Source organism: Cibotium barometz, chromosome 1 (assembly GCF_041138505.1).
Source record: "Cibotium barometz isolate CiBa-2024 chromosome 1, ASM4113850v1, whole genome shotgun sequence".
Lineage (NCBI taxonomy): Eukaryota > Viridiplantae > Streptophyta > Polypodiopsida > Cyatheales > Cibotiaceae > Cibotium > Cibotium barometz.
The window spans coordinates 82,120,496-82,129,402 of NC_141046.1; positions in this window are offsets into that span (position 1 = coordinate 82,120,496).

Consider the following 8,907-nt stretch of genomic DNA (forward strand, 5'->3'; position numbering starts at 1 on the left):
TAGAGTTCATGCTAGAGCAGCTTTCTGATGATACTAGTTGGAAATTTCATGATTGCCCCATTTTACGTAATATGTACAGTAGAGGCTAGGATGGGGTCTCAAACACTCCATGCCGGTATGGTTAGCTCAACAGACCGGGCGCACCATACAAGATCTCTCTTTGATAAAGATGGGGTTGGTCAAACTGATCCCGACCTTAGCCGGTTCTCCATGTTGGGTCATTTACTGCATTAATGGAGTGGCCAATTCCTCTAGATACATGTTGTCCTGACATGAAATCCTTACTTTTTCCATCAAGTTTTGTGCTGGTTGTCTTGATTGAAGCCTCTGATGTGCCTTCATGGAGTTATCGAGAATGTGTTTCCTTGAAATTGTCCTCAGAATCCATAGAACTCCTATAGCTTTACTCAAAGGAGGTATGGCCCATGGCATACCATGAGTTATGTAAGGGCACATCATGAAGACCCTCTAGAAATCTCCCTATCAATATTTTGTCAGAGAACTTATCACTAACACTGCAGGGCGAATGGAGATATATAACTCTATTGATGTAGTCTCTCATGGTTTCTCCTTCTTTTTGTCTTATGTTATGCAGCTACTCCATTGGGCTCCACCTGGTGCCTTGGTGAGAATATCCTACCTTCAAAGCTTCAAAGGTCACCTTGTCCTTAGCCTTCAAGGACTTGAACCATTGGCCAGCTTTGCCATCAAGGGTGAGGCGCGCCGAAGGCACTCACCTTGACTTGATCTTCTACATGGCCAAAGGCTTCACAAATTTGATTAAGCATCTCCAAATGTGGGATTGGATCTCTAGTCCCATCAAAGTTAGTGATAAGTTTCGAGATGTTAGCGGGTTTATTCCACTCTAATCTTGGTGCAGGTGCACGTTGTACTGGTGCTAGGGGTGTGGTACTCGCAACCCCCCCCCCAATTTCCAAGACCAATCTTAGTATTTTTGGTGTCAGCCCTGCCATGGTGGCTAGAGCAAGTGTAGTTTGAGGAGAGGTTGGTTTAGGAGTGGGGACAAGAGAATAATATACCATCGGAGGCCCTTGTCTGTTGTGATGGAGAAAGAGAGAAAGACGCACTCATAATGGAGTACCACATACACTCAAGGGAGTACCACCATAGCCATGGAAAGCATAGAAGCTTGGGTATAAGAGCTCCAAACAAAGGTAATAGTTATGATAGTCCATGAGCCCCCTTTTATACTTGAGCCCATGACCAAGGTCCTAGACCTAAACTAAAGATGTTGCTTCATTATAAACAATCCCCTCCTATGATGATTTCATCCTCAAAATCAAAGGGTGGTCATGCCAAAAGAAAATACATATACAAGTGGCTATGTACAAAAGATAAAAATCACATCCATGACTGAATGAGGACTGAATGTTGATGTAGTGGAAGACCCATACATGAATCATATGAAACCCAGGGTCAAATGGAAAGGATGAAGGGCTCCCGTATAATGAGGCTATCTATGCAATTGCCTTGATCGAAAGGAAATATGAGGCATGCAAAGTCCAAGGAAATGATTTCATGATAATCTGGTGCAAGTGGAGAGGATAAGGAACCACTCTCAATGACAAATCTAGTCGAGTATCCTCCAGGATCAAACAAATATGTATGGTATACACCCCGAACTGTCAAAGCTAAAATGGTAGTAGCTCCTGGGTTGAAAGGAAAGCTCAACTCCTAAGTCTAAGTAATAGTAGCTCTTGGATCAAAAGGAAAGCTTGACTCTAAAGAAATAGTAGCTCCAGGGTCAAAAGGAAAACTCAAAAGCTCGTCCTCATCACGACCATAATGTGAATTCGGCACAAAAGATATCCACCAAAAAAGCTCCAAACTCCTAGCCACAATGTCAAATAGTCTTGGCAAAATAGAACCATTGAGTAGGCCAAGAATGACATATGTTCTAGAGCCACATATCCAAAAACTATGCTCCTCAAGTGGAAAAGAAGGCATGCAAAGGAAAATGTCCTAGCTCCAAAGAACATAGCCTCATGTCGACATCCGTAGGAGCCAAAAGAACATAGCTCAATGTCGGCCTCATGTAGAGTCAAATGTGAACTCATGCCATCGTCCCATGTAGCACTACTCAAAAAGTCAAAGGCATGATCCACCATATCAATGTATGTATAAGTATAATCTGACCCATACACAATATCTCCATCTACAAGACACTCTAAATGTGTGTCCCTGTTATGTGCATATACTAGGATACTAACCCACCCTAGGCATGTGAGCATGGGAGCATGAGAACATGCTCTAATGGGTGGGGAAAGGGTTAGACCTAACCTTGGGTTGAGGTTAGGGTCAAGCAACCAAGGGTCACACATGGAAATGGAAGGGCCAGAGTCACTCTAGAAATGGAAGTACAAGAGTCACTCTGGAAATGGAAGGCCAAGAGTCACTCTGGAAACGGAAGGTCAAGAGTTACTTTGGAAATGGAGAGTCAAGAGTCACTTGAGATCTCTCCTATATATAATAGGGGTATGGGGAAGTCTCAAGGGATGTTCCCTGGTGTAGAGCATTGTGTCTACTCTCTTGCCATTTCAAGATAGAGCCAAGTGCTACTGGAGTGCAGTCATATCTCTTGGTGGTATGGGACACTAAGGTAAGATATGTGACACTTCATTGTATTTATGTGTGTATCCTTGGGCTTGGGGGTGGTTGGGTGTATGAGAATATGCCTGGTTCATGCATGTTTATGCATAGTGATTAACTAGAGAAATCTGTAGGGTTTTACCAATCCCTCTAAAATAAAAGCTGGATCACCACCATGAAGCTCACCATCACTAGCACTGACAAAGTGTCTACACAAGAGAGATAAGTGGAATCAACCAGCTAACTATCAATGGAATATCCAAGGCCACTAAGGTCATCCCCAAAGTTATAGACAATCTCCATCAATGGTGTCCCTATAGGACCTAAATCCCATGATAAATCAATATCCAACAACACTGGATCTAAGAAAATACCTAGATCAAATGTAAATCTCTTGAGGTCTATGTCATAGGATATGCTAAAAATATGATCGATATGCATACTCCTACGATGTCTCACCTCCACAAACTCATCACTACTCTCATGCAATATCCCTAACTGCTCAATCACAATAACTCGATCCACGCGAATGCTACCAAGAATGCTATGAAAACTAGGAGTAGTGGTTGTATCTAAAATCTCTCCACATGTGACAACTCTAGAGGAGTAGCCCAACATATCTAATACTAGAACCTCGGGTCTATGCTCCTCATGGTCTATGATGTGATCAACATGTGAAGTGTCATCCCTATGTGTAACTCGCAAATGCCTGATGTGCTCACTGCCATCCCTCCCATCAAGATCATTCCCACATGATCTAACTCACACACATCACTCTCACTATCACCATCACATACATCATCATCATGTGCATATGTGTTAGTGGCAACATGTGCACGCGTATCACTATCATCATGTGTATGTGTGTGTGATACATCAATATCATCATGTGTATGTGTGCACAATACATCATCATGGGTATATGGGTGTGATACATCAATGTCATCACATGTGTGTGTATGATCATCATCATCACTATCCACATCATCATCCACTGAATGCATGTCATCATGATACCCATCCTCAATTAAATAGTCATGTCTTGTCATGATGTAGGGCACTCGATCAAGTCCCCACATACATCATCCCATGCAAGCAATGCTGAATCATCCATGTAAAAGTAACCATATAGATCCTTAACAAAATCACCATGTGTAGAATGTCTAGACCATCTGGACGAACATCCTTCTAATCAAATAAATGTCTAAACTAGCTAGGAAACAAAATCTCAAGCTCAAACATCCATATGTGAGATGCATATGATGTGTCATCATAGCATGATGTAAAAATTTCCATTAATGCTTGTTTGAAACCACAAAAAATAGAGAAAAATAGCGTTAAACTCACGAAATTCCCCCGCAACATCGATTCATCCATTAAATAGAAGAAACACATGTTCCAACCACCATATCGATGATCCACGTGCAAATCATCAACACAAATTAACAAAATAATATTTTTAATTAGTAAATATTAAAATTTACTTCAAAAATATCAAAAATTACAATAAAAAAGAAAAAAAATAATTAACTAGAGATTGCTCTGACACCATTGTTAAAACCCTAAGATCTCTCTAGATAATTGTTATGCATAAACATACATAAATCATGCATGAACTCATCCACCCAACCACCCCCGAGCCCAAGGGATGCACACATGAATTATAATGAAGTACATCATACCTTTACCTTGATGTCCCATACCATCAAGAGGTATAACTCCAACTAGTAGCATGTAGCTATAGTGTGAAATGGTAGGTGAGCAGGGGTGGTTACAAGATCAGGGTGCCCAATTTTATCCACTCAGGAACCCTGTAAAATAGTAAAAAAATAGGCATTCATTTACCTTTAGTGGCTAAGCTCTAGCTAACGAAGGAATTTCCTTTCAAGTTCTCTTGTTGGAACATCACGTGCAAAGTTTGGAATATAGTTGCATAATTTGACTAAGAATTAGATAGTCGCTTCGAAAGTCCTCATTTCCTTAGGTACAAAGTCAATGTATACACCCTATCCCAAATTTGGACGGATTCCATATAAAATGCTAATATCTTTTACATATAAACTCATATGTGATTCCCACTTTGGACCTTAGATCTTCACATAATATAGAGCTTAACTTGATTTTTTGAGAAAATATTAAGCTATTTGTCTATTTTCTTTAAATATTTCAAGATCTCTAAAGTGTTATAATATATGCCACTTTTTGTACCCACAATAACTACCACTTAAAATGCTCAATCTTGTAAATCAAAAGAGTGGTAGATAGTGAGACATTAGTAGAATGTGGTGATTAGTCAAAATTGCAAAGCCAATGGTAAGATTTTTAATGATCTCTTTTTTAAAATTCTTCAAGGCTATCAGAAGGCCTGTAAATATTAATAATCTAATTAGTAAAACTACATTCTTGATGTAAATCATCTAAAACCTATAGGGAATAGTGTTCTTGTAATGGTGCATCTATGGAAAAAAAATTGGATCACTCTAAGTATGGAAAGATCATTTTTTAAATCATTTCATCATATTTGTGATTAATTTTGATTAATTAGACTAATTTATATTAACTTAAGACTTATATTGGTTTAACTTGAGTGCATATTTATTTTCTTGATCTCATTTGAAGTACCTTGACCCCCCAAATTTGCTCTCCAAGCATTGTCCTAATCTAGCATAAACTGGAAAAAACTGGACACCCTAATCTTGCAACAACCTGTAGATATAATCCTCTATACAAGAGAACATCATATCATAACATAGCCTCAAGATAACATAGCCTTAGCCTCCCTTGAGTGTGCCCCATGCCCCTATTGTTGAGAAAACGTGGTGCTCATGCTAGATCAAGTGTGTGGAGGAGAAGAGACTCACAAAATACAAGAACAATAATATCTTGCTTATTAAGTTGTTTATGAATACAACTAGGCCTTGCTCGATTACAAAATTCCTCCTAGCTCCACCTTTAAATAGATGAGCTAGTGAATCATATCGTCAATGTGTGTAAGATGGTTATCTTCAAAGTATTCATGATGTCTATAGGATGAATGAGTGTTCAACCATCAAGATGATTATTCAAGCCATTCTATGGAAGTGTAATAACATATGCAAGTGTGACCCTTCAATGTTTATTAGCTCTTTTACCAAAGACAAAATCTAAGTTATTGAGAGCTTAAGATCAAAAGACTGCTCGAGCAAAGGAAAAAAACAATGGTTGCCCTTGATAAGAGGTTACGTGGCAAAACTAGTTTTCTAGGTGAGATATGATATGATATCTTATGGTTACTTTGTGTGAAAAGGAAAGAAATGTTACATACAATATGGTTAACCAGATTTTCATTTGTCTCTTTATGTAGGTTGAGTACACAACAAAGTTAAGAAAGGTAATGGAAAATGTAGCAAGCATCATTTCAAAAGAGAAACAAGACGAAGCCGAGCGTAAGGAGCATGGGAGAATCCATAAAACAAACTTTCAAATTTTATGGGGATGGTAATATTTTCTTGTTCACTCCATGTCTTCATTTTCTTGAGTTAAAGTGAATACACACTTTAATTGTATGCACACATTTGTCTACTAGGTGTAAAATGTTCTAGATCCCAAGCTTGGTGATGTGTGGATCTCTAAGGTGCGTGGCTTGAAGTATGAGAGCAAGGATTCCATTGTTACATTGAAAAAGCTTAAGTTTTTTGAAAATGTTGACTTGAGAGAGGAGAAAAGGTTTCGGATGCTTCTATCAATGTTGGATTAAAATAAAAGAATGAGGGATATGTATTTCATGCCATCAGGAGATACTGATTTTCGAGCATAAGTCTTGTTTATGGATTACAACATCGATTTGTTTCATTTGATCATTTTATGTTTTCCACTCTTATAATTTTCCCATTTGTTTGCAACTGTGTATATGGCTTGCTCTAGAGAGTGTTTTCTTGATAAAGTGGAGGTGGCAGCACACCTTACCCTTGAAGACTTTGCAGGGCCTCTACATCATGGGAACAACCCTTACCTTGCTAGAAAAGAGGATTACACATTGCAAGAATACTTGGAGGGGATCAAGTTAGAGGGTAGAAAATACATCTTTTCTTCATTGAGAGCATAGGAATATTTGTGGAGGTAAAGGGTTCCAAAAATGGGGGGTGCACTTTAAACAAATTTGACAAAGCTTGCACAAGCTACACACTGTGTGATCTTTAGGTACATATTTACTCTATGAATATTTCTACATCAATCAATTTTATTATTCTTATGCAATAGATTGAAAGATGCGTGCATACAATACAAGCTACCTCTCCCATTTGGTTAAGGAGAAGAAGTAGATAAAGATTCTCAATCAATTCAATTGGGTTCCTAGACTTGAAGGCTGAAGCCACATTCATGTATCCAGAGAGCATGCATTCTTTATCTTAGTGGGAACTCTCCAATTTCCCTTTGTGGATTGATTTCACTCCAGGATCAGTTTTGGAAAGATAAATATTCCTTTACAAGATGCATGCTAGCACGAAGAAAGGTGGAGAAGGAAGAGAAGATAAGAAAATGCCTCCAAAAGCCTACTGCTCAAAGTCTTCAAAGACTCAGGAAGGTGTGTTACTAAATTCTCAAATTCTTTAATGTATGCTTAAGCTACACATGTGCTACACATCTATTTTGTGTTCATGTAATGAGAGCATGAGATTACAAATATTTTAAAGTATGCTTAAATTTCTCATGTGCTATGACATTTTTATCTATACTATTGTGTTCATGTAGAGCATGCGAGAATTGAGGAGAGTCCAAATCGAGCTTGAGCATTGCCATGGTATATGAAACTAAGAAATTGTGGTAATTCTTGAGAAACTTATCTTGGTTTCTATGTCTTGCACCCTCCATCTCCCATTAGTCTTTTGGTTTCTCATAGGGACATGCAGCTTTCATGGTTGAACTATTGGTGATTATGTGTCCATGGGTATGGACTTTATGATAGGGAAAAAGAATGAGGCTTACAATAAGGCAAATGAATTCTTCATGGGGATTGAAAGCAAGGATAAAGATTAAATGAGAATGGGAAAGAGGGTCAAGTGGCCTTTTGAATTGGTGTTCCTTAACTTACCAACTAGATTTGAGATGCTGAAAGGTGGAGGGGCTCCTCCATGGAATAGGATAATTGAGGAGAACTTGAGGCATAACATTGCTATTGGGGCTTCTTCATTGGCTAACATAGGGTGGTTAGCAATATTATGCTCCCTTAAGAACTATATTATGCCCTCTTTTATTAACCATTATGAAGATATCTTGAGGATAGCATCCCAAATAGGGAGGGGGTAGCAACGGGGCTTGAAAAAACACCACCAATACTATTATGAGTTCTTTGGTGGATCCTCTTATGCAAGAAGCAAGTGCAAATGCCTCTCTATTGAATGTACTTGATGAGGATGCAATGGGTGATGCATACAAATTGAAGCTGGTTGTGAACCCTTATGATTCATAGTGAGATACCTCGGGAATTCACTTTCCATGGAAAGGGGACGTCACCTACGTGCATAAAACTCATAAAAATCCCCCTATTTAAGTTTCTCTAAAAAATAAACTAGGCCCCTTTCTAAGCATATGAGTCCCAATTATGAAATTCAAGTACCCCCTATTTAAGGTTTAAAAATCAAATAGAAAATATTGATGTTATACATGTGACAAGTTGTAGTCCATGTAAGTAGCATGGATATAAGTGCTAGAAGCACAAAGACATACACATGTACTCTCCAAAAAAATTTCCATGTGTGGTTAGCTTAAAAGAGTATCAAAACTAATCAAGTTTTCAAACTACACCACTAGGTCATATATTGTAAACTACAAGAAGAAACAAAACCCCTACTTTCATTCTCCCCTGCTCCCTTGTCCCCCCTCCCCCCCCCCACCATAAATACCCCTTACCCCCTAACTTATAATCTTAAGCCCCTCCCTTCCAAAAGCCCCCTCCCTTTCACTCACATGATATCATAAGATATGGCTTGTGAATTTACTGGGGTGAGATACTAGACCTGTTGACATCAATGATAAATACTCTATTTATATTACTCTGTGATTTGGATTGTGAAGTTATATCATCAAACTATATCTTGATTTTGGTGGCACGATCATAAATTGGATTATCTAGTGCATATAGTTACTTGATTTGACATATTAGAATGACACATGTTTAAGCAAAACTTTCTAGATTTTGGTGTCATCATCTCAGTTGTATTATCATACATATAGATTTGGGTGATTTTGACCTTTCTTTGATTTACATACTTTATTAATTCAATGTTATGTATTCAGAATGATAAAAATTTAACTCAA